This window comes from Mustela lutreola, chromosome 6 (assembly GCF_030435805.1).
Source record: "Mustela lutreola isolate mMusLut2 chromosome 6, mMusLut2.pri, whole genome shotgun sequence".
In the NCBI taxonomy this organism is placed as follows: Eukaryota; Metazoa; Chordata; class Mammalia; order Carnivora; family Mustelidae; genus Mustela; species Mustela lutreola.
This window is the reverse complement of record NC_081295.1, coordinates 95,286,599-95,312,079: the sequence shown is the minus strand read 5'-3', so window position 1 is coordinate 95,312,079 and position 25,481 is coordinate 95,286,599. Positions and strand designations below refer to the sequence as shown.

The following is a 25,481-nucleotide window of genomic DNA, read 5'->3' as shown; positions in this document are numbered from 1 at the left end:
AATTTGTCACAGTGATTGCAGACCTTGAATTTATAGTCAGTGACTGCAGATAAAATATGCTAAAATGCATGAGACATCCCTGCTCAACAAGGAACTCTCCTGCCCAAGATGCCAACCACTCCCTAATTGGAAATCATAGATCTAGAATAAATGAAATGAAGTTTAGTGGACCTAGATCTAAATTCAGATTTTTTGAATACAAGAAAAAAAGAATCAAAGGCATAACTGAGGGACAGCCTTAGAAGTCCAGTTGGATTTATTGCTTCCACAAATCTTAATAACTAGATCTATGGACATTTAGCTGAAAATTAATTTACTTAGGATAAACTGTGCTCCCCAATTCAGCTGTGGAATGTGTGTATGCACATGGGCATGTGTACATCAAAGGTACAGAAAGAGAAAGAGTGACAGATTGAAAAGGAAAAAGATACACTTTTAAAGATATTGGGAGTATTTTAAAGATAGTGTAAGTATTTTTTAACTCTTCCTTCATTCTCCACTCTTATCACACCAAATTCTGTCAAAAGTTAAAAGGAATCACTTGGCAAAGACACCTAAGATGTGCTACAAATGTTACTAGGCTAAGATAAATTGGATATTTTCTACAGAGATCACTAGTGATCACCAGTATGTGTACCCCTTTCCTTTTTGGGCATAAATACCATACAACTTAAGTTCTCAGAGAAGCAGGCTCAGGTTTCTGACCAATGCACAGTAAGAGGATATGCCTAACAAGATGAGACAGTAAAAAGCCCCCAGAAAACTTGCCTCCTTCCTCTGCTGTGATTCCCAGGAAGCCTTGTGGTAGAAATGGAGTCATGGATCAAACTGGCTTAGATTACTAATCACCACATAGAGGCATCTGCTCTGGACAGTTACCTAGAAGCTGAGAAAATTTTGATCATAATTTTTTTATATAAAGTTACTACTTATAAGCACTGCTCATTTCTTCAACATGGGCATGCCAACCTAACACACATGTTGCTATCCCCTTTTACCAAAGTTTAGAAAATATAAGTAACCTTACCTTGATCAGTAACTGATTTTTTTTCCCCTTTTGGTTGCATCATTCTGAGTGTTTTCATATAAACAAAAAAAATCACAACCAAAAAAAAAAAAAAAAACCAACAATAGTTTTTGATGCATCCAGTTGTTGTATCCTCAGGAAGTTCCAGATGTTTCCAGATAACTCTGTAGTTTAAGGACTGTGGTTTTGTCCAATGAGCAAAGGTCAAACTCAAATGTGTTTGTGATATGAAAGTGTCCAGTTTCTTCTATAAGGTTCATGATCTGCTGCAGAATGTGTCTCTCTCTCAGCGTCATTAACCTTCTGTGAAGCTCGACCCGTTCGTCTAGGTAGGCCTTGTCACGTTCACCATTCTTTATTTATCTGATTTGCTTTGCTTTATTGGATTTTTTACGTCAAGAATCTGGTTGTTGTTGGTTTTTAATAAAGGTGGCGGGGGTTCATGATGGAGGGGCAAAGAAGCTGAGCTGCTTTCACTGTCGCTGCCGTCACTTAAGCTAACTCTGCGGCTTTGGCTGCCTCCTCTATTTACAGGTCTCTCCATTTCAGAGTCATTGTCCTTATCCTCTGCTTCATCTGATTCCTCCTCATTGTCATCAGAATGCAGATCTTTCATTATAGACCTCAAAGGACCTTGTTGCCTGGTCTGGGACGGCATGAAGCTGGAGCAGGAAATCATCCAGATCCGGGTGACACAGTTATGAGATTCTTACTGCTCCCCCACTACCTTCCACTGAAACTTGCAACTTTGTCCTCTGTAATGCCCCTCACATAGCCTTTTTTGACCTCTGACTACCCCATTGGCAGACTGTGAAAGCTTGGCCTAAAGCAATGGTCTCCAATCTGGTCCTCTAATTATATTCTTTCTCCAATCCAGTCTGTGTAGGATTTCCTGCCAAAATAATGTCTGAAAATATTCCTGACTATTCTAAAAAGTTAATTCCATGATGTGTGTAGCTTAGAATCTCTTTAAAACATAGAAATCTCAGACTTCTAGAATGATCTAACCATAATCTGAAGAAGAAATTAAAGTCTATAGTTTGAGGGGAATTACTGAGATAATGCATTCTTAAAACTGCCTAAACTGGGGAAAACTGGACAGCCACATGCAGAAAAATGAAATTGGACCATTTCCTTACACCACACATGAAAATGACTCAAAATGGATGAAGGACCTCAATGTGAGAAAGGAATCCATCCAAATCCTTGAGGAGAACACAGGCAGCAACCTCTTCAACCTCAACCACAGTAACATCTTCCTAGGAACATCGCCAAAGGCAAGGGAAGCAAGGGCAAAAATGAACTATTGGGATTTTATCAAGATCAAAAGCTTTTGCACAGCAAAGGAAACAGTTAACAAAATCAAAAGACAACTGACAGAATGGGAGGAGATATTTGCAAACGACATATCAGATAAAGGGCTAGTGTCCAAAATCTACAAATAACTTAGCAAACTCAACACCCAAAGAACAAATAATCCAATCAAGAAATGGGCAGAGGACATGAACAGACATTTCTGCAAAGAAGACAGCTAGATGGCCAAAGATACATGAAAAGTGCTCCATATCACTCGGCATCAGGGAAATACAAATCAAAACCACAATGAGATATCACCTCACACCAGTCAGAATGGCTAAAATCAACAAGTCAGGAAATGACAGATGCTGGCGAGGATGTGGAGAAAGGGGAACCCTCCTACACTGTTGGTGGGAATGCAAGCTGGTGCAACCACTCTGGAAAACAGCATGGAGGTTCCTCAAAATGTTGAAAATAGAACTGCCCTATGACCCAGCAATTGCACTACTGGGTATTTACCCTAAAGATACAAACGTAGTGATCCAAAGGGGCACATGAACCCAAATGTTTATAGCAGCAATGTCCACAATAGCCAAATATGGAAAGAACTATATGTCCATCAACAGATGAATGGATCAAGAAGATATGGTATATATACACAATGGAATACTATACAGCCATCAAAAGAAATGAAATCTTGCCATTTGCAACAACATGGATGGAATTAGAGCATATCATGCTTAGCGAAATAAGTCAAGCAGAGAAAGACAACTATCATATGATCTCCCTGATATGAGGAAGTGGAGAAGCAACATGGATGGTTAAGAGGGTAGGAAAAGAATGAATGAAACAAGATGGGATTGGGAGGGAGACAAACCATAAGTGACTCTTAATCTCACAAAACAAACTGAGGGTTGCTGGGGGGAGGGGGGTTGGGAGAAGGGGGGTGGGATTATGGACTTTGGGGAGGGTATGTGCTTTGGTGAGTGCTGTGAAGTGTGTAAACCTGGCGATTCACAGACCTGTACCCCTGGGGATAAAAATATATGCTTATAAAAAATAAAAAATTTAAAAAAATTAGGAAAAAAAATGAATGTATAGAATTGCACTGTATGCACTGGGGAGGGTATGTGCTATGGTGAGTGCTATGAATTGTGTAAGACTGATGAATCACAGACCTGTACCCTTAAATAATACATTATACGTTAGTTTTAAAAAGTATAGATACAGATTGAAATTAAAATATTTCTGTGACTGTGAAAAAAAAAAAAAAACCTACCTAAACTGGCTTTAATCTACTTTGTAAGTTTGAGTTGTATAACAATAACACCTGCATTGAATCCAATTTCTGTCAGTTATTTGCTATGTAAACTTGTCGAGTCACTTAAACTCTCAGGGCCATTTCCTCATTTACAAGCCAGGAATAATATGGTCTATCTCAAAAATTAATATGAAGATTAAATGAATTAATATAAGTATTTAAGACAGCATCTGTCCTACAGAAGAAAGGCATGGCCTGGACTCCCAAAGTAAGAGGGGCACCCTTGTACCATGCACCCATTTGCACTCCATTCTTAGACCCCACCTTGTGCTGAATCTACTTGTTTGCCTCTTTTTCCCCAGTTATACTGGATTTAGCACAATATCTTTAGTCAAATTTGTACCTTCAACCCTTGACAGAGGGACACAGGAATATTAATACTAAATATTTGCTGGACAAAAAATTATGATGGAATACTTTAACTATTAAAAATTATCTCCCAAAGTCATAATCTAATAAGGGGACTTGATTACTATTAAATATATGTATTACTAAAAATATATACACACCTATATATTATATATATTATATATATATAATTTCTTTTCAAAACATTTTCTCTACTTCCAGTAGTCCAGTGTTCTCCTTTTCCTTAAGACATGCCATTTGAATTCACCCAACTATGCTTTTGCCTTTGCCAGTTCCTCTGGTTGAGTACATCTTTGCCTTTCTATGATCAGTTTGATGCCCCACCTGCTGTTTAAACCATTCTCTGAATGCCTCAGCCCTTGTGATCTCTCCAATCTTAGGACTGATACAGTGTGTATACATAGGTGTTCACACTTCAGTGTTTATCTTCCACATATTTGTTGATTATCACCTCCTGTATTAGGTCATCTTGTTAGACTCTATACTTTTCTCAGCTTGAAGACTTTGATGAAACAAACTGCTATGTCAAAGAGGCCTATGTGGCAAGAAATGGAGATCAGTGTTAGACAAAAGCTAGCTAAGTACTGGGGAGCCCTCAATTCAACTCCTGAGGACCTGAATTTTGCCAGAAAGCATATGAAGTTGGAAGTCTGTTCTCCCCAGTTAAGTCTTTAGATGGGACCTCATATGTGGCCAACACCTTGATTTCAGCCTTGTGAGAAATCCTGATTCCTGACCCACAGAAACTAATATAACAAATCTGTATTTTACAAAGTTCAGAATGATTTGTTTTATGGAGGTAGATAATTCTTAGACCTGGGCCAGCTGGAGGAGGAAAGACAGATATTAGAATCTCACTCTCAAGAGTGAGCAAAGCAAACAACCCAGAAGTACATAGATGAGTGTTGATAAAAGGCCATAGGCAAAAAGGTCTATAGTAAAGGTACTACGTGTACATTAATATATCATGTAGTAAATGAAGTAAATTGGAAGAGAAATGCAAGAAAAATTTAAGTTACTAGCAAGTTGTTGCTAGGTGGAGCATCTTAAAATTGTCCTGCAAATGTTCTCTATCGTGGGTCAAGAAGAGCAAAGAGCTTGATGAACATGGCTTAAGTTCCCTAGAGTGGTGAAAAAAGAATCAGGAGATCCTTGGAGAACTTAAAATTTAATCAAGATAAGACCAGACACTATCTCTTGTCCCTTCTTTCAAATCTTGTCACTTATTTCTTGCTTTGTTCACTTTCTTCTTGCAAAATTTCCTCATCAGACAGATGTGATTGTTATAATGTAGGAATAAAAAGAGGACTTCTTGCACTCTTCTCAGTTTAATTTTCCATGCACTTCTTCAGAATATAGATAGTGCCTATTAACTTATAAAGAACTGCAGCTCAGCTAAAAATATTTGCCTTATGGAAATGGTGCCATGCAGCTGAAAATATCTGTCATGTGGAAACTGATTTGCCTTAATTCAGTAGAGGTAATGTGCCATATAATAAGAATTTAGAATCTAGAAGACATTTAAGTTTCAGTCTTGCTTCAATAATGTACCAACTCTGACTTCTGCTTCAAAACCTCACCTTAAAACAGAGTAATAACCGTATCACTACATTATGTGTGTGTGTGTGTGTGTGTGTGTGTGTGTGTGTGTGTTTGAAGATTTGAAAGCGAGTGATCGAGCATAAGTAGGAGAAGGGGTAGAGGGAGAAGTAGACTTCCCACTGAGCAGGGAGCCTGATGTGGGGGCTTGAGCCCAGGACCCTGGGATCATGACCTGAGCCAAAGTCAACCACTCAACTAACTAGACCACCCAGATGCTCCTGTATCAGTGTGGATTTAAAATCTGGATAATGACTATAAAATTCTCATGACTTTGTAGTAGTTCTGTTTGTAACTACTCTCAACCTACTCCCTGTCCCTTCCATCCACCACAAATACTCACACAGGCAAAAACTTTCTTTTTGTCCATTTTCTACAGTTGTTTCTCAGAGAAAAATCACAAGATATTTTGCTCATGTGAGAGAAGGTTTGTTGTTTTGTGTGTGTGTGTGTGTTTTGTTTGTTTGTTTTTAATAGCGCAATAAGGTCAACAGTTCATAAAAACATTTCAACTTCTGGAACTGTGGCCTGAGTTCCTTATTTCCCCTTGAAGTTCAGCTGTTTAATATGAGTTTAGAGTTTCCACAGTTCATCTTTGAGACACTCAGATGAAGCTATTAAATTAAGTGAATCTGTTGTTCCAGACAAGTTACATTTTAGATTATTCAGAACTACCTCTGACCCTAATTCAGAGTAGAATTTTTACTTTTATAGAAAGCTCAGATATATTTAAGTTTTCCTTCATGTTTGAAAATACTTATACTTAGGAGTGAGAATAAGGAGTTTTCTGTTAGTGGATCAGTTGCAGGCTATCCATGTGCTTTACTAAGAAGTTGACAAATGTCTATTCTTCGTCATAAAAAGGTGTGTTTGCCATATTTTTACAATTTTTAATTAAGTTGATGCGTGTCATAAAATTCATAGTTTGGATGGGCTTATTTTTCTTGGTCAGAATAATTGTTCTGCTTTCTCTTGCCATTAAGTTAGTATATTAACCATGAGGGAGGAAGTGGCTTTAATTTGGTCTTAGGCTCTAACCTTATTAATTTTGTGGCTCAAGTGAAATCTTTGAAAGTAAATTGGAGCCCAGTTTTTAGTGTGCATGTTGATACAGTTATGTAATACTTCATTTGTTGTTATTTTAAAAAATAAGTTTAAGTTGATTGAGCATTACATTCCCAAAGTACATTCTTATATTAGAATGGCATTTCCAGCTGATTGGTATCAAATTTAATGGTAGCCCTAGTCAACATACTATCTCTAGAACCACTAGTATGAGGTATATCAGTATATATAAGGTATATCAGATATTTAAATTATTTATAATAAGATGCTAATGAGATTGACATCTTAGATTTAGTCAACTGAAATCCAACTTTATATATTACTGTCAACCTCAGCCAGAAACTCAAAATGCAGGGTCTTCTAATTTGGAGCTAGAGTTATTAATAACTACATGAAAAATCTCATTTTTATTTGAAAGTATTTCTCCTTTAAGCCCTATGAATACTGCTATCAGTGGGAAAACCAGACATAATGGAGTAGAAGATTTTCTAAGCAAGGTCATTTCAGGGCATTTAGTTCGAATTTCCCCCCAAAGCATCACAGAAGTAAAGTTTTGGGTGCAGGAAGGTTATTTGCTATGTGATTCCAGTAAGTGTTCATGAGAGAGTGAGAGAGAAAATAAGAGCACAAATATGAGAGACAAAGACAGACAGAGACAGAGGAATGAAGGAAGGAAGGATGGAAGGAAGGAAAGAAGGAAAAGAGAAAGAAAGAGAAGGAGTGCATTAACACTGTTGTAAGGAGTCCTGAACTCTTCCAGGACCTCTTAAAATTGTATAGAATGTCACCAAGAATTGTTAACCTGATGGAGAGGAGGCGCTAAGATTTATCTCATTTCTGATCCTCAACTGCTCAAGAATCATGTTTGGAAGTGTTAACAACCCCACACCCTGTAATTTTCTAGTATGTAGGGGCAGCAACACTCCATGGTATCAGAAAAGCCCCTGAGGCAAAATGAGAAAAGATGGATGGCGCAATTTGAAGCAGGAGACATCAGCAGCACAGATTAATTTAACCCTCTCAGAATTACAACTGAATTGGAAATGTGTCATGGAATAGGATGTATACACCAAAGCACTTTCATAATTATTGAGTAGATCTTTCCCTTGAATTCTTTTTCAGCCAATTCTTAAAGTTTCTTTATTGGGGTGCAATGACTTCTATCCCTAAATCAAAGCTAAATTCAAAAGGAGAATGGTTTTGATAGAAAAAAAAAAAGACTCAAATACCTTGTGTTAGGTAATTACCTGATATTAGAGGCTTCCATAGGATAAACATTATGAACATACTGGTACCTGAAAGTTATGGGCATCAATAAATCAGAGAACACATGCAGTTAACTGTGTCACTTTATCATTTCTCCTTAGAAACCTGATCCATAGTATCACTTTTACCCATGGGCAGAATACTATAGCTGAATTCCTAGCTGTATGCACATACATTTTAAGTATTATATAAATTATGTATTGCTATGTAACAAATGATTCCAAAACTCAGTGACTTCAAACAACAATTGTACTGTATCTCAAGATTTTGTGGGTTAAGAATTTGGATAGCATGGAGCTCTGGTGATTCTTCTGTACCAGTTTAAGTCACTTTGTGCTATCCAACTGGTTAACATCTTGGCTTGAGTCCAAGATGGTTTCATACTAATGTCTGGCATCTTGATGAAGATTGCTACAAGACTGCACTAAATAATGACTGCCAGTGAAAACCCTCTTTTTGGCTTCTTGAACTTGGTACTTTCACGGTTTTAGAGAGTAATCCTAGAGGCCTGGGTGGAACCTTGAAACTCTTACAACCTGACCCTGGCAGTACCAGAATGTTACTTCTGTCATAGTAATAGTCAAACATGTCACTAAGTCAGGCCAGATCCAAAGAAAGGAGTATTATACTATTTCTTAATGTAAGAAGTAGTAAAGCATTTATAGCCATCTTTATCCTACAAGAACTATGATATTAGGTCTTGAACTTGAATCAATGGGGTTTTAAGGAGTTTTATGGGAGCTGTGAAGTTTTCATTCATTGCATTAAGTCTCTTCTCTTAAAAGGCAGGAAATTCAAACTTAGTTTACATGCCTGTCTCAGTAGGAGAGGGTGTTCACAGACTAAACAGAATTTTGAAAATAGATGGAAATTTAGTCAAGATTTACCATACTTAGAACTGTTGGAACTTTGAAATATATAGTCGAACAACACAGGTTTGAACTTTGTATGTTCAATTATACATGGATTTTTTTAATAAATACAAGCATAGCCTCTAGAAATAATATCTGTTATTGACTGTGTTATTCTTGAAGATGTCATTTTCAAGAAAGGTCTCTTTTGCTGAATAAGCAGTGTAGAATCATACTATCCCCTACAATTTCCCAGTTAATAGTCAACAAAGCCAAAACTCTGTAGGAGTAAAATTTTTTTCTCAGGTTTACTGCCAGACCTGATCTCATTTGGAGCTTTTACAATAAGTTGTAGACTTGCTCTTCCATTTTCCCTGTGTTATATAGGAATGTGTTCAGCATCTGTGTGCTTACTTGGATTGCAATGAATTCCAGGAGCTGTTGTGTTTGTTGTAGCACTCCCAAAAGCACAACTTGAACAAAGATAACAGTCTCAGAGTCAGCAGTTGAGTATAAAATTACTGCATTGGTAGCCTTGAGACACTTCCACTGATTGCTACTTTTCTCTGACTATTGAACAGAAGAGCAGCAGTCCCTGCATAGGTTCCATGTGAAGGTCCAGATTATTCCTCTCATTCTAGGGACCACCAACCAAATGGTTGAGATGGACTAACTCTGAACTCAAGGTCAGGGTTTTATTGTTTGTTTGTTTTTTAATTTTTAATTTTTTATAAACACATATTTTTATCCCCAGGGGTACAGGTCTGTGACTCGCCAGGTTTACACACTTCACAGCACTCACCAAAGCATATACCCTCCCATATGTACATAACCCCATCCCCCTTCTACCAAACCCCCTCCCCCCAGCAACCCTCAGTTTGTTTTGTGAGATTAAGAGTCACTTATGGATTGTCTCCCTCCCAATCCCATCTTATTTCATTTATTCTTCTCCTACCCACTTAAGCCCCCATGTTGCATCAACACTTCCTCATATCAGGGAGATCATGTGATAGTTGTCTTTCTCCGCTTGACTTATTTCGCTAAGCATGATACGCTCTAGTTCCATCCACGTTGTCCCAAATGGCAAGATTTCATTTCTTTTGATGGCTGCATAGTATTCCATTGTGTATATATACCACATCTTCTTTATCCATTCATCTGTTGATGGAAATCTAGGATCTTTCCATAGTCTGGCTATTGTGGACATTGCTATAATAAACATTCAGGTGCATGTGCCCCTTCAGATCACTATGTTTGTATCTTTAGGGTAAATACCCAGTAGTGCAATTGCTGGGTCATAGGGCAGTTCTATTTTCAACATTTTGAGGAACCTCCATGCTGTTTTCCAGAGTGGTTGCACCAGCTTGCATTCTCACCAAAAGTGTAGGAGGGTTCCCCTTTCTCCACATCCTTGCCAGCATCTGTCATTTCCTGACTTGTTAATTTTAGCCATTCTGACTGGTGTGAGGTGATAGCTCATTGTGGTTTTGATTTGTATTTCCCTGATGCCGAGTGATATGAAGCACTTTTTCATGTGTCTGTTGGCCATCTGGATGTCTTCTTTGCAGAAATGTCTGTTCATGTCCTCTGCCCATTTCTTGATTGGATTATTTGTTCTTTGGGTGTTGAGTTTGCTAAGTTATTTGTAGATTTTGGACACTAGCCCTTTATCTGATATGTCATTTGCAAATATATTCTCCCATTCTGTCAGTTTTCTTTTGGTTTTGTTAACTGTTTCCTTTGCTGTGCAAAAGCTTTTGATCTTGATGAAATCCCAATAGTTCATTTTTGCCCTTGCTTCCCTTGCCTTTGGCGATGTTCCTAGGAAGATGTTGCTGCGGCTGAGGTCGAAGAGGTTGCTGCCTGTGTTCTTCTCAAGGATTTTGATGGATTCCTTTCACACGTTTAGGTCCTTCATCCATTTTGAGTCTATTTTTGTGTGTGGTGTAAGGAAATGGTCCAATTTCAGTTTTCTGCATGTGGCTGTCCAATTTTCCCAACACAATTTATTGAAGAGGCTGTCTTTTTTCCATTGGACATGTTTTCCTGCTTTGTCGAAGATTAGTTGACCATAGAGTTGAGGGTCTATTTCTGGGCTCTCTATTCTTTTCCATTGATCTATGTGTCTGCTTTTGTGCCAGTACCATGGTGTCTTGATGATGACAGCTTCTTAATAGAGCTTGAAGTCCGGAATTGTGATACCACCAACTTTGGCTTTCTTTTTCAATAACCCTTTGGCTTTTTGGGGTCTTTTCTGGTTCCATATAAATTTAAAAATTATTTGTTCCATTTATTTGAAAAAGATGGATGGTACTTGATAGGAATTGCATTAAATCTTTAGATTGCTTTAGGTAGCATAGACATTTTCATAATATTTATTCTTCCAATCCAGGAGCATGGAACATTTTTCCATTTCTTTGTGTCTTCCTCAATTTCTTTCATGAGTACTTTATAGTTTTCTGAGTATAGATTCTATGCCTCTTTGGTTAGGTTTATTCCTAGGTAACCTATGGTTTGGGGTGCAATTCTAAATGGGATTGACTCAATTTCTCTTTCTTCTGTCTTGTTGTTGGTGTAGAGAAATGCAACTGATTTCTGTGCATTGATTTTATATCCTGACACTTGACTGAATTCATGTACAAGTTCTAGCAGTTTTGGAGTGGAGTCTTTTGGATTTTCCACATATAGTATCATATCATCTGCGAAGAGTGATAATTTGATTTCTTCTTTGCCGATTTGGATGCCTTTAATTTCCTTTTGTTGTCTGATTGCTGAGGCTAGGACTTCGAGTACTATGTTGAATAGCAGTGGTGATAATGGACATCCCTGCTGTGTTCCTGACCTTAGGGAAAAGCTTTCAGTTTTTCTCCATTGAGAATGATATTTGCGGTGGGTTTTTCATAGATGGCTTTGATATTGAGGTATGTGCCCTCTATCCCTACACTTTGAAGAGTTTTGATCAGGAAGGGATGCTGTACTTTGTCAAATGCTTTTTCAGCATCTATTGAGAGTATCATATGGTTCTTGTTCTTTCTTTTATTGATATGTTGTATCACATTGACTGATTTGCGGATGTTGAACCAACCTTGCAGCCCTGGAATAAATCCCACTTGGTCGTGGTGAATAATCCTTTTAATGTACTGTTGAATCCTATTGGCTAGTATTTTGTTGAGTATTTTCGCATCTGTGTTCATCAAGGATATCGATCTATAGCTCTCTTTTTTGGTGGGATCCTTGTCTGGTTTTGGGATCAAGGTGATGCTGGCCTCATAAAATGAGTTTGGAAGTTTTCCTTCCATTTCTATTTTTTGGAACAGTTTCAGGAGAATAGGAATTAGTTCTTCTTTAAATGTTTGGTAGAATTCCCCCGGGAAGCCGTCTGGCCCTGGGCTTTTGTTTGTTTGGAGATTTTTAATGACTGTTTCAATCTCCTTACTGGTTATGAGTCTGTTCAGGCTTTCTATTTCTTCCTGGTTCAGTTGTGGTAGTTTATATGTTTCTAGGAATGCATCCATTTCTTCCAGATTGTCAAATTTGTTGGCGTAGAGTTGCTCATAGTATGTTCTTATAATAGTTTGTATTTCTTTGGTGTTAGTTGTGATCTCTCCTCTTTCATTCATGATTTTATTTATTTGGGTCCTTTCTCTTTTCTTTTTGATAAGTCGGGCCAGGGGTTTATCTATTTTATAATTCTTTCAAAGAACCAGCTCCTAGTTTCGTTGATTTGTTCTGTTGTTTTATTGATTTCTATTTCATTGATTTCTGCTCTGATCTTTATGATTTCTCTTCTCCTGCTGGGCCTAGGGTTTCTTTCTTGTTCTTTCTCCAGCTCCTTTAGGTGTAGGGTTAGGTTGTGTACCTGAGACCTTTCTTGTTTCTTGAGGAAGGCTTGTACTGCTATATATTTTCCTCTCAGGACTGCCTTTGTTGTGTCCCATAGATTTTGAACCGTTGTGTTTTCATTATCATTTGTTTCTATGATTTTTTTCAATTCTTCTTTAATTTCCCGGTTGACCCATTCATTTTTTAGAAGGATGCTGTTTAGTCTCCATGTATTTGGGTTCTTTCCAAACTTCCTCTTGTGGTTGAGTTCTTGCTTCAGAGCACTGTGGTCTGAAAATATGCAGGGAATGATCCCAATCTTTTGATATCAGTTGAGACCTCATTTATGGCCCAGGATGTGATCTATTCTTGAGAATGTTTCATGTGCACTAGAGAAGAAGGTGTATTCTGTTGCTTTGGGATCGAATATTCTGAATATATCTGTGATGTTCATCTGGTCCAGTGTGTCATTTAAGGCCTTTATTTCCTTGTTGATCTTTTGCTTGGATGATCTGTCCATTTCAGTGAGGGGAGTGTTAAAGTCCCCTACTATTATTGTATTATTGTTGATGTGTTTCTTGTATTTTGTTATTAATTGGTTTATATAGTTGGCTCTCCCATGTTGGGGGCATAGATATTTAAACTTGTTAGATCTTCTTGTTGGACAGACCCTTTGAGTATGATATAGTGTCCTTCCTCATCTCTTATTATAGTCTTTGGCTTAAAATCTAATTGATCTGATATAAGGATTGCCACTCCTGCTTTCTTCTGATGTCCATTCGCATGGTAAATTCTTTTCCAGCCCCTCACTTTAAATCTGGAGGTATCTTCAGGCTTGAAATGAGTTTCTTGGAGGCAACATATATATGGGTTTTGTTTTTTTATCCATTCTGATAGCCTGTGTCTTTTGACAGGGGCATTTAGCCCATTAACACTCAGGGTAACTATTGAGAGATATGAATTTAGTGCCATTGTATTGCCTGTAAGGTGACTGTTACTGTATATGGTCTCTGTTCCTTTCTGATCTACCACTTGTAGGCTCTCTCTTTGCTTAGAGGACCCCTTTCAAGATTTCCTGTAGAGCTGGTTTGGTGTTTGCAAATTCTTTCAGTTTTTGTTTGTCCTGGAAGCTTTTAATCTCTCCTTCTATTTTTAATGATAGCCTAGCTGGATATAGTATTCTTGGCTGCATGTTTTTCTCGTTTAGTGCTCTGAAAATATCATGCCAGCTCTTTCTGGCCTGCCAGGTCTCTGTGGATAAGTCAGCTGCCAATCTAATATTTTTACCATTGTATGTTACAGACTTCTTTTCCTGGGCTGCTTTCAGGATTTTCTCTTTGTCACTAAGACTTGTAAATTTTACTATTAGGTGGTGGGGTCTGGGCCTATTCTTATTGATTTTGAGGGGCGTTCTCTGAACCTCCTGAATTTTGATGCTTGTTCCCTGTGCCATATTGGAGAAATTCTCCCCAATAATTCTCTCCAGTATACCTTCTGCTCCCCTCTCTCTTTCTTCTTCTTCTGGAATCCCAATTATTCTAATGTTGTTTCATCTTATGGTGTCACTTATCTCTTGAATTCTCCCCTCGTGGTCCAATAGCTGTTTGTCCCTCTTTTGCTCAGCTTCTTTATTCTCTGTCATTTGGTCTTCTATATCGCTAATTCTTTCTTCTGCCTCATTTATCCTAGCAGTGAGAGCCTCCATTTTTGATTGCACCTCATTAATAGCTTTTTTTATTTCAACTTGGTTAGATTTTAGTTCTTTTATTTCTCCAGAAAGGGCTTTTATATCTCCCGAGAGGGTTTCTCTAATATCTTCCATGCCTTTTTTGAGCCCGGCTAGAGCATTGAGAATTGTCATTCTGAACTCTAGATCTGACATATTACCAATGTCTGTATTGATTAGGTCCCTAGCTTTCAGTACTGCCTCTTGTTATTTTATTTTTTTTTTTTTGTGGTGAATTTTTCAGCCTTGTCATTTTGTCCAGATAAGAGTATATGAAGGAGCAACTAAAATACTAAAAGCGTGGCAACAACCCCAGGAAAATATGCTTTAACCAAATCAGAAGAGATCCCAAATCATGAGGGGGGAGAAAGGGGATAAAAAGAGGTTCAGAAAAAAAGAAAGAAAAAGAAAAGAAAATTAAAAAAGAAAATGAATAAAGGAATGTATAAAAAAGAAAATATATATATTAAACTAGTTTAAAAACGTTAAAAAAGAAAATGGTAAAAGTTAAAAAAAATTTTAGCAGAAGAAGAGAAAAAAAATGAAGAAAAAAAATTAAATTAATGGCAAGACTAAAAAATCACAGGGAGAAAGCCATGAGTTCCGTGCTTTGCTTTCTCCTCCTCTGGAATTCTGCTGCTCTCCTTGGTATTGAAACTGCACTCCTTGGTAGGTGAACTTGGTCTTGGCTGGATTTCTTGTTGATCTTCTGGGGGAGGGGCCTGGTGTAGTGATTCTCAAGTGACTTTGCCCCAGGCGGAATTGCACCGCCCTTACCAGAAGCTAGGCTGAGTAATCCACTTAGGTTTGCTTTCAGGAGCTTTTGTTCCCTGAGCACTTTCCGTAGAGTTCTGGAGGACAGGAACGCAAATGGCGGCCTCCTGATCTCCAGCCCTGAGGAGCCGAGAGCCTGGGGCCCCACTCCTCAGTGTGCCCTCAGAGAACAGCATCCAGTAACTCCCGTCTGCCTGACCTCTGGCCACGCTCCAAGTTCACTGAGCCTGAGACTATTTCAAGGTAACCCCGAGCTAGGAGCTTACTTTTGGCTCTGTCTCTGTAGCTGGCTTCCCCGTTCCAATACCCGCAAGCTCTGCAACACCTTCTGTGACCCTGCGGGACCTGAGGCCATGCTGACCCCGCGTGGGCTTCGCCCTGGTTTAGCCTCTTGAGTGATGTCCCTCAGCGGAACAGACTTTTAAAAGTCCTGATTTTGTGCTCTGTTGTTCCGCCGCTTGCCAGGAGCCAGCCCCTCCCCCTGGGTCTATCTTCCCGTAGCTTTGGATTCACTTCTCTGCTAGTCCTACCTTTCAGAAGGTGGTTGTTTTTCTGTTTCTAGAATTGCTGTTCTTCTTCTCTTCGATCTGCCAATGGATTTGCAGGTGTTTTCAATCTTTAGGTAAGCTATCTAGCTGATCTCCGGCTAGCTGAAGTAGTCCCAGCCTGCTACTTCTCTGCCATCTTGACTCCTCCCCTGCTTCAGGGTTTTAACTAAGAAAAAATTTGATTATAGATTCTTCTCATATTTCCATTCAGTGCTTCTGTCTTCTATTTTAAAGTCTCACCTCACCCTAGGTATCTGTCCTGTTCAGCAAAAGGTTTATTTGCTAGCTAGTGTGTAATAGATATACATATATACATATAATACATATATACACATATGTATACATACATATAATACATGTGTAATACATATATAATATGTATATGTATGTATATATGTATGCCATATGTATTCATAGTCTAAATTTCCTCTTGTCTTTAATATTCTCCACCAATTTAATTTAAAAATAATTACCATATTCATCATTATAAAGGAAAGTTTATAAAGAGTGGGAAACCCTATAGCCTGGGATTTTGCATCGTAATCCATAACTTCATGCTTCACATCTCTAGGTCTTTCTATCATCCACACTCAATGTTTTCACTTCCTGGCCTTTTTTTTTTTTTAATTGACCTATATTATTTGTTTCAAAAGTCTGATTCATCAGTCTTAACATCAGTTTTCCATAGTTCACAGCACTCACCACAACCCATACCCTCAATGTCCATCAGCCAGCCACCCCACCCCTCCCCACCTCCAGGAACCCTCGGTTTGTTTCCTGAGATTAAGAGTCTTTATGGTTTGTCTCCCTCTCCAGTTTCATCTTGTTTCATTTTTCCCTCCCTTCTCCTATGATCCTCTGTCTTGTTTCTCAAATTCCTCAAATCAGGAATTGTGTTTCTCCAATTGACTTATTTCTTTTAACGTAATACTCCCTAGTTCCACCCACATCATTGCAAATGGTAAAAGTCCGGGTTTTTTAATGGCTGCATAGTATTCCCTTGTATATTAATACCACCTCTTCTTTATCCCTTCATCTGTTGATGGACATCTAGACTCTTTCCATAGTTCGGCTTTTGTGAACATTGTTACTATAAACGTTCAGGGACACATGCCCGTTTAGATTCCTACATTTGTATCTTTATTTTTTATCTTTAGGGTAAATACCCTGGCCTGCTCTTCCAACATGAAGACCCACTAAAAAACTCATCTTCTGAAAGTCAGCTCTCATTTCCCAACTAAGATGATGATTTCTACCTTCTCTGAAACCCTACTATGAATCAATTACACATTCTTTATATCAAGTATTATTAGCCATTTTGTAGCACAGTTATTTTGAATTACTCTCCCCTTCTTTACCACTACATGCACTGTTGAATACTTCTGGGACAAATATTTTATTTTGAAGGTTTGTGTTGTTAGCATCCCTAATTGGTATTATATATTAAATACTTTTATTTGAAAAGTGACAAATATACTTGGCAACGAATATAAACAGAATGAAAAAATATATAGTAAAATTTAAGCATCTCTTCAAATCACCTCCACAGAAGCAACAATATTAATACTTTATACTTCCAAGAAATTCTATTATATATACAAATGCATTTTTTTGTCTTTACATACATACCCTTTTCAAAAACATAGAGTAGACACTGCTATATTCCATGGGTTTTCTTTTCTAACAATTTACAAGGTATAGAGGTTTTATACTAGCACATATTGATCCATTTATTTTCAATTAGCATATAATATGCCATTATACAAATGTGCTATAAATTTAAACATTGCAATTTTAACCACATTTAGGTGGTTTTTAGTTTTATTAGTCATGATGCAAGAAAAAATATTTTATATATATTTATATACATATCTGAGTACATCTGTAAGAAAATTTTCTACAATGGATAGGTAAACATAGGTAAATGTTACCAAATTGCCCTACAAAGAAGGCAAATCAACTCACATTATAGGTCTATAAGTCCTTATCCATATTTTTAAAAGAAAATTTTGTCCAAAACCATTTGGGAGGAAAGCCTAATAAAAATGAATAAGAGGTTATTTATGGTCTTTACGTTGTACTTCTATTCTAGCTATACATTTATTTTATTGGTTGATAACTAGAGCATGCCATATACTTTGACTATGAATACAGTACATGGGTAGTATTTGACGAAGGGCTCAAATTACTAAGAGCTGATAGCCAGCAGAAAAATGTTAACTTCAGTCTTATTAGTTTCAAGGACGTGGATTTCTATTAATAACCTGCATAAACTTGAAAGATGACCCTGAAATGAAGAGGAGATGACCTTGATCAATATACTGATTATGATCTTATAAGACCATAAGCAGAGAACTAAGCTAACCTGTACCCAGTCTTCTAGAAGAAGAAACAGTTTATGGTAATTTGTTACACAACAACAGAAAATGAATGCAGCTTAAGGGACAAGCAAAGGTAATATAACTTAATGGTTATAAGCATAAGCTCTAGAAGGAGGTCTAGGGTACATTCCAAGCATCCCTAATTGGTATTTATCAGGCTTTATATATTGTCTCTTATCTTCAGTGTCTTCATTTGTAAAACAAGCATACAATACTTATATTCAATGATTGTTATAGGTATCAGTGAACTAATGCAGGTGGTATATTAAGCACAATGTCTGTCATACGATGAACGTTCAAATAATTGTTACAATGGATATTATGCAAAAAAGGGTCTCTATTTTATTTTTAATTTTGATTTTAAATATCCACAGTCCACGTTAGGCCAACTCCACGTGATACGTAGACAGATCTGAGAGCAATCACACATATGCAGAAATGATTTGCTTTTAATTTAAAAGAAAACATTTTCCTTATTATATACCCTCTATTTAAAGAAACCCAATGCTGAGATCTGGTCAATACCGCTAAATGAGTCATCATAAATTACACTCCACATGTTTTGATAAAGATGGCTAGATGAGTTAGGACAGTATTCACCCCAAGGACATGAGTAGTTTCTAAGAAAATGGATGCTTCCAGTTTATCAGATAAAATAATGAACGCGAGTATGGTCCATAGGTGAGAGATTAGGAAACAGTGTCAAGGACATAGATTGTCTTGAAATTCATGCTGAGGTTAGTCTTCATCTGGGATGTGATAAGCCACTGAAGATTTTAAAGAGAAAGATGACAGAATGACCCATGTTATCGGTCAACAAACAAAAGGTCAACAAAAGCTTAGAAAGCTTTTTCTAAGGTTTTATAGTAGATTTGCTTCCTGCTCCAACTCTGAGGTTGGTCATGTAACTTTTTTGGGCAATGGAACATCAGAAAAACTGACACGAGCAGAAGACTGAAAAAAGTTTGCACATTGGAGTTTTCTTTTGCTATTTTTGGAAACAATTTCTCCATGTAAACAATCCCAAACTAGGTAAGAGGAAAAACCACATGGAAGAGAATAACTGCTATCTGAAGCCCTTCTAAACTAAGCATGCCTCAGCCAACCTCACATATTATGTGAGTATGAGCCCAGGAGAGTCCAACCCATGAACCAGGACAGAGACAGTATCTTTCATTAAGAAACTCTCCAGTGCTGGGACACCTTGGTGGCTCAGTTGCTTAAGCAGCTGCCTTTGGCTCAGGTCATGATCCCAGCATACTGGAATCGAGTCCCTCATCAGGCTCCTTGCTCGGCAGGGAGCCTGCTTCTCCCTCTGCCTCTGCCTGCCATTCTGTCTGCCTGTGCTCTCTCTCTGACAAATAAATAAAATCTTAAAAAAAAGAAAGAAGAAGAAACTCTCCAGTGCCTTTTATTTGTTATACTTTCACTTATTGATATCTAAGCTTCTTTAGAATGTTTTTCTCAATCCAGATTATTTTTGGAAAGAATTTCTTGAAACATATTGAGCCATAAAGTATCTTCAACTTGAGAGAAAACAACAAAGTATATTAATCTTCTGGGTAAGTTTCGCTTATCACAAATTTTGAAATTCCATAGTGTGATTAATGTTCTTATTTTTAATATACTTTGTGACAGAAATTTTATTTTCTCAAACTATCTAGTATTCATTTTCTCAAATTTGGGAGACATGATTGAGCTCTTTGAATGAGACAGCACCCATATTTCTCACTTCTCAATATTTTTTGAGACAATAGGCAAGAGGATCAGGCAGATGGTGATTAAAAATATCATCTTTGAATACTACTGCTTCTATCCCAAATGAAGTGATAGGGACTGTATTTTCTCTCCTCTTTTAAATAACTAAAAAACTTGGACAATATATGAAACCACATAGTTCATTCATTGGGATGTGATTCCTGGGAGCAGGAAAATAAGATGGATCCTATAAATTCACCAATATAATTCCCTGAAGGAATTTTCAAGGTTGCAGCATAGGGAGGGTAAATACAGAAACTTGCAGTCTCATTAAGTTGAGGAAAAGGATAAGAGAATTTAAAAAGGCTAGAAATTGCATACCAAAAAGGACATAAATGCACATAGAGCTCCAGAGATCTACATAGGATTTCTCTTGGGTTTTTTTATTAAGTTCCTATCTGAACATATATAACTAAGAATCAAGGACAGGAAAGAACATGAAAGGAGTAGACAACATAGTTCATGGACTTTGGAGAATTTAGCTCACCATTAGATGAAATGGGAAGATACTTTAAAATATGGGATATCAGGTACGATCCCCTGAAGTGTATTGCCTTGATAACATAACTAAAGTAACCCTATTAAATCTGTTCTGAACCAATCATAATAAAACTTAAAAATAATTCTATAGGTATAAAATTTATTCCAACTAACTTCATTCCAACAACAACATCTAATAACCAAAAATGCAAATTTCCAATTCAGCATCCAATCTAAAGTTATCAGACATTCAAGGATGTCAGAAAATATGACCTATAAGGGCACCTGGGTGGTTCAGTTGGTTAAGCAACTGCCTTCGGCTCAGGTCATGATCCTGGACTCTTGGGGTTGAGTCCCCCATCAGGCTCCCTGCTCAGCAGGGAGTCTGCTTCTCCCTCTGACCCTCCCTCTTCTCATGCTCTCTCTCTCTCATTCTCTCTCTCAAATAAATACATTTTTTAAAAAAGAAAGGAAAAAAAAAGAAAATATGACCAATAGATTAAAAAAAATTAATAGGAACATTCCTAGGACAAAGACAATTACAAAACCTTTATAAATATGCTCTATGTGTTCAAGAAGGTAGAAGGAAACACAAGCATAGACACAGAAGAAACAAAAGACACAAATTAGATTTCTAGAGATTAAGAAATGTAATACCTAAAATCAAAAGTACACTGAATTGGATTAACAGATTCAAGGAATTCCTAGCATTGAATATTTATATCAGGCACAATGAAAGGTCTCAAAGATCTATACATTTATTTTAAACCAGAAAAGAGCAAATTAACCATAGCTTCAAATAAGTCTAAGAAAATAAAGAGAAGCCTAAATGAAATAGATCTACAAACAATGGTAAAAATAAATAAAAATTGGCTCTCAAAGGATCAAAACAGGAAACAGGAGAGAAACATGAAAGAGGGAATGTAATTACCACTCCTATAAATCTTAGTAAAAAGCCAAGTAAATACTATAGCAACTTGATGCCAATGAATCAAATAACTTAGAAGAAATGGACAGAGTTCTTTAAAAAAAAAAAAAAAAAAAAAAAAAAAAAAATTCCCAAACTACAAAATCTCACTATGGAAGAAATAGTGACTGAAGCATGTGGCATACTGAGGAAGCTAAAGCTAGACTGATCTCTTTAGGAAGAAATCCAGCATCTTCTGTAATTTTAGATGGGGTATCTTGTAGAAGAAGAATTTCCACTAAAAGACTGTTTCTTATTGAGATTTGAGTATGGTTTGTTCAAAAGTTAAGAGGTAAATAAATCAACATGTAACAATGAATAAGGAAAAAAGAGAACATTGAAAGTTTTTATTATACTTCCCTGCTTGCCTCATCTTTTTCTGTGTCCTTCTCCACTCCATGACATACCCATCTCTGTCTCTGACATGCACACACACACCCCCACATGGTGATTTGGACTAGTGGGCTGGATGGATCTAGCTCATTTATATACAAAACACTGCCTAATTATGAGCTTTGATCAATTTAAGATTCACTGTTAACCTTACCTAGCCAAACTGTGAGTTTTGATTTCGAGAACACATTTTTTAAAATCAATATCAAATCGTATGATTGTTTTCTATTAACTTATCAAAACCCCCAAAGGATTTCTCAGGTGATTCCAAAAATTAAGGACCCTAAACTCTCAAGATGGAAGATTATCTCAAGAACTAAGATTATTCTTTAGAAATAATTAATCCTTAAAATTATGTAGTTTTAATTCCAATAATATTTGTAAAATATAGTTCCTGGAGTACTAATAAAATTGCCAGAGGAATATTTTTGGAAAAAATAGTTTGGACTATAAAGACAAATCCTTCAGTCCTAAAATGCTGGGTAATTTACTTCTTCACATGCAAATTTCTAAAGTTTTTATTAAATATTATGGCTGATACATACTATCCACAGACCCAAAACATCTATTTGAACTTCATATAATAAAAAATAGGATTTAACAGAAAGGCAAGAAAGAAGTGAATTCTGAGCACTTGAGTAAATAATGGAAATGCACATATATCTTATGAGTTAACCTCACAAAATGTCACAAAAGTAGGTTCATTCACCAGTGGATAAACCCAATACTTTATGCTATTTCATGTGTCTCTGCTTTGGTTAATGCTCTCCCACATGCTTAAACTGTTCTGTCCCTCTTCTCTATTAAACTTCATTAATAAGAAACATAGGTAACATATTTTTTTTTTCCTTTCACAGCAATAACTTCTGCATCTCTCCTTTCCAGTACTGCTACTTTTAGAACTTCTCATACTGGATTGTGCTAATTACTTCTTCCTCACTTGTTGTTGCTTATCCATTTAACTGAGAAATTAAGACTAATTTTGATGAATACCCTAGTGTTTTTAAAAAACACAAACAAACAAAAAAAAAAAATAACATCACTATTCCTCAACATTTTCCAAAGAACAGTGAAAGAAATTTAAGTTAAATGAAGAAAAAATTTTAAAGGCATATGTAAATTATTCCCCTAAAATCATCAAGCAGAATCAGGAAGCCACCTAGTTTCTATTTGAATTAAACTCAGAGTTCATCCAAGCAAAATCAGATTCTCCGAAATAGCTCTGAATCAACAATAAGCCCAAAATAGGAACACTTTTTAAGGTAGCCTAAACATTACAGAGAACTGAAAGTACTTAACCATGTATGGAATTCATGGATGGAATTCATGGAATTCATTTTTTGGATGATTTGTTCCAATAAGCTGGCAAGAGCCCTTAGAAATTCATTTTGAAGACACTCAATGCTATGACATTTTTTATTTTGCTTTTGAAAAACATTGAAGTTGTTTTTTCCTTTTCAGAACTAAAGAAGTGTGAAGTGCAAGTTTGGAGAATTGCTGAGAACAGCCCAATAGCCCTGCCAAATGAACATCTTGGGGAATATAACTTCTGTTCATTAGAGCAAGTCTTGCTGTTTAGGAAGCTAGCTCACCTGCGGGACCTGGGGGAGGGTATTAGGCAGGCAGATGTTCTTGATTCTTAAAGTGGCAAATTGAGCAGCCAATTTTAAAGGCTAAAGCATTAGCTAAAGAATGGTCTTGAAGGACAAGGAACTTGTTGACCTATTTTGGAGGGTTTTTGTTTGTTTGTTTTATAGTGTTGTGGAGTTTTTTTGTTTTGTTTTTGTTTTTTTTAATGTTCTCAAGTCACCAGACTTTTTTATGAGGTAAAAGGGAAAAATTGATCATGTCTAGTATTTTTCCACAAATTTAAGCCAGCAAATATGGTTATACTATTATATTATATTATTGGGCTTCTTATCTTTCACATTTTCAACTTTATATCTTTTGAAACTGCTTTAAAATTTAGTAGAGGATCATTGTTAGATCACAAGGACTGGTATACTCACAAGGACTGGTATACTCAGGCATATCAAACTTTTGAGAATAGTTATTTTTGTTTTTAAAGATTTTATTTATTTATTTGACACACACACAGAGAAAGTGCACACTCAAGCACGGGGAGAGGCAGAGGGAGGGGAGAAGCAGGCTCCCTGTAGAGCAAGGGAAGCCTGATATGGGACTTGATCCCAGGACACTAGGATCATGTCCTGAGCTGAAAGCAGTGGCTTCACCAACGGAGCCACCCAGGCACCCAAGAATAGTTTTAATGAGAAGTTAGAAGTATTGATCCCTGTGTTTTAGGGGCAGTCTTATCTAAAGAAAGGAAAATATTTTAAGTCAGTATGTCTCAAGTTTTCATGTAATACATCCCAATAAGTAGTTGTATTAAAAATTTGGAGTTCCAGGGATATCTGGGTGGTGCAGTAGGTTAAGTGTCCAATTCTGTTTTATCTCAGGTCATGATCTCAGGGTCACAAGATCAAGCAAGCCTGGAATCAGGCTCCATGTTCAACTTAGAGTCGGTTCTTCCTCTACCCCACCCTCCCATGCTCTAAAATAAATGAGTCTTAAAAAAAACGAATCTTTAAAAAAAAAAAATTCTGGAGTCCCACCATAATGCTCATTCATTCATTCAACATTCTTTAATTGAATCTACTGCAAAACAGACGATGTTGTAAAAACTGAACATATGTCTATTGAGTGAAATGGGGAAGGGGATAGAGAGGCAAGTAACAAACAAAAGTCATTATACTGTACAACAAGAGGTGATAAATATTGGGGAATATGGGGAAATAAGGGTGGTGGGAATACCGTGAGAGAAGCTGCAATTATAAATAGGATGCCCTGGTATGACTCATGAGAAGGTGATAGGTGAACTAAGATTCTAAGAAGCAGAAGCAGTAAGTCCTGCCAACATCTGAGAAGACATTCCAAGTGAAAAGAACCCATGTGTGAAGTTTCAAGATTGGTGTGCTCCTGGTAAGTTCAAGAAGCAGCGAAGTAGAGCACAGAGAGCAGGGAAAGGATGGTGGTAAGTCATGTCAATATACAATACCATTATCAGGATTTCACATTTACTCAAACAAATGGCATGTCATTGGAGGTTTTAAAGATTGGTACAAACTAATCTGCCTCACATTTAATGGGATATTTTTAGGATAAACTATGGAGATGAGGATGGGATCAGGAAGACAAGTTGAGAGTGTATTGCATTACTCGATGCCAGAGATAATAGTGTTTGCAATCTGAGTAGGAGTAATGGAGATGGCGAATAGTTGATGATTCTAGATACGTTTTGAAGGTAGAATTAACTACTAATTAAGAGGGGTGCCTGGGTGGCTCAGTGGGTTAAGCCTCTGCCTTCAGCTCAGGTCATGATTTCAGGGTCCTAAGATCAAGCCCTGTATCGGGATCTCTGCTCAGCGGGGAGCCTGCTTCCCCCTCTGCCTGCTTCTCTGCCTACTTGTGATCTTTCTCTGTTAAATAAATAAATAAAATCTTTTAAAAAGAAAGACTATTAATTAAGAGATGTAGCATGTGGGGGAAATAAAGGAAGACTTCTGCTTGAGCTACTGGAGGATGGTGTTGCCAGTAATTGATATGAAAAAAGTTTAAGTAAACAGTATCAGAAGTTTATAAGGTTACATTTTAAACACATTAAGTTTAAGATGTCAAGAAGTCTCCAGAGTCTCCACTGGAAATAAGTTGAAATGTTATCCAATAGAATAAAGAAGTATGGATTTCAGGGGAGAAGTCAAGCTGGTGAAATAAATTTTTAAATTATCAGCAAAAGATCAAATGCTTATGGAAATTAAATGAGTCCCCTTAAAGGGGT

General features: G+C 36.9%; 1 pseudogene; it reads right to left on the bottom strand.

The window, feature by feature from the left end:
• Positions 1-1,051: 1,051 nt before the first annotated feature.
• Positions 1,052-1,706, bottom strand: LOC131834633 (protein AF-9-like; annotated as a pseudogene).
• Between the last annotated feature and the right edge of the window lie 23,775 nt (positions 1,707-25,481).